Source organism: Etheostoma spectabile, chromosome 14, assembly GCF_008692095.1.
Source record: "Etheostoma spectabile isolate EspeVRDwgs_2016 chromosome 14, UIUC_Espe_1.0, whole genome shotgun sequence".
Classification (NCBI taxonomy): Eukaryota; Metazoa; Chordata; class Actinopteri; order Perciformes; family Percidae; genus Etheostoma; species Etheostoma spectabile.
This window is the reverse complement of record NC_045746.1, coordinates 22,999,731-23,001,197: the sequence shown is the minus strand read 5'-3', so window position 1 is coordinate 23,001,197 and position 1,467 is coordinate 22,999,731. Positions and strand designations below refer to the sequence as shown.

Genomic DNA, 1,467 nt, shown 5'->3' with positions numbered 1-1,467 from the left:
AAATTTGCGTGATCGAGCGATTATTTTTTATAAAGCATCACTTCATAGAACACTCCGGGTTTTTTGCGAAGCCCATCTCCCGCTCCATAAAGCCGTCTGCTCATGAGCCAGTCAGAGTAGTTCCCTGCACCCCGTGCAGCTAAGTTTCTAGATGTAGACAGTCACAGAGGACAGAGTAGCGTGAGGAAAACTCAACAGATAGCAGTCGGTATACGTCGTCTCAAGGTTTACCAGTTTACCATTAAACACAAACACTTTGTCCCATTGTTGTTTTTCAGAAAACAGTGACCAGTGCTAGTCAGTGCTAGTAGGGTCTGTTAGCTGTTAGCTCCTCTAGGACGCACCGGTGCTAATGTCCTCGCATCCACTGCAATGCTGTTTATATGGATATGGTTTAATTTTGCGTTACATTACCCATTTAGTCTGTAAAGCCGTGCCTGTGTGGGATCTTTCTACGCTCTCTCGTCCTACTCTCTCTCTCCTCTTACTCTCCGCGCCCCGCCACACAGCGGCCGCCGGTCCACACTTCTGATATTTGTCTACAGTTTTAATTTTTCATTAACACAGCTGTATATTAAGTATGAGGGGGCAAACCTGTACTTGTACCAGTGTTTCCGCGGGTAACTCTTTTATCGCGGCCGCTACGGCGAAGAACACAGAAGAAGTTATTGAATGCAGCTAACTTCAGTTTGTTGAGTAACAGCGTGTGAGACGGAGCTGCTGGACCTGGGCCAGAGATGTGACCCATGGCCAGAATATCATAGTTCATAAAAATGCAGCGCAGTGAAGATACAGACGTTTAATACACACAACGTGTGTATCCGCCGTTGACCCGTGCTGGCCCGTTTAAGTGAGTCAGCCGTCTCTCTGTGAGTAGCGTCCATCACACTCCCTTCAGTTATAAATAGCCTATGTGACAATAAATTTGTTTGGTTAAATCAACAAATAATCGTGGTGAGATATATGCGATCCAACCAATTTGATCAAAATAATCGCGATTATCATTTTGGCCATAATCGTGCAGCCCTAGAAGACACCGCATCTCCCTGTCAAAATGAAACATTAAAATGGCGTGTACGCGGGGGGGGGGAAACAATGACGCGTAGAATACCAAAGAGATAAAAAGAAAAGTAAAGAGCTCATTGTAGACTAATGTAGCGGAGGAAGAGTACAGTTTCTTCTTCACTAATCTACTCAAGTAAGTTTAGTGATTTAAACTACTCCTAGAAGAATATTTTGTTCAAAAACTTACTCGTGTAACTGGAACAGAGTAAATGTAACTCGTTCCTACCCACCTCTGGGTTTTATTGTACACCTTACTGTTCATAATAACACCTGACTTCATGACTTTAATGATTTTTAAATTTTTATTTTCAGGTTTGCAGACAGTTTAGACAGTTAAATTCCTGAATAATAATAATAATAATTTTGGTGCAGAGTTTTGAAATTAATGTTACACCAATCCCC

General features: G+C 42.4%; 1 protein-coding gene and 1 long non-coding RNA gene across 3 annotated transcripts in view; one reads left to right on the top strand and one right to left on the bottom strand.

Annotated features, from left to right (window-relative positions):
• The window catches only part of LOC116701430 (uncharacterized), a 14,169-nt gene extending 12,949 nt beyond the window's left edge, over positions 1 to 1,220 (top strand). Inside the window, exon 3 of the long non-coding RNA XR_004334911.1 lies at positions 1,209 to 1,220. This is a non-coding gene — a long non-coding RNA (uncharacterized LOC116701430). The remainder of the gene's footprint in view (positions 1 to 1,208) is intronic.
• Positions 1 to 1,467, bottom strand: part of gatad2b (GATA zinc finger domain containing 2B) — a 61,791-nt gene that overhangs the window by 26,400 nt on the left and 33,924 nt on the right. The gene's annotated exons all lie outside the window — the stretch shown is intronic.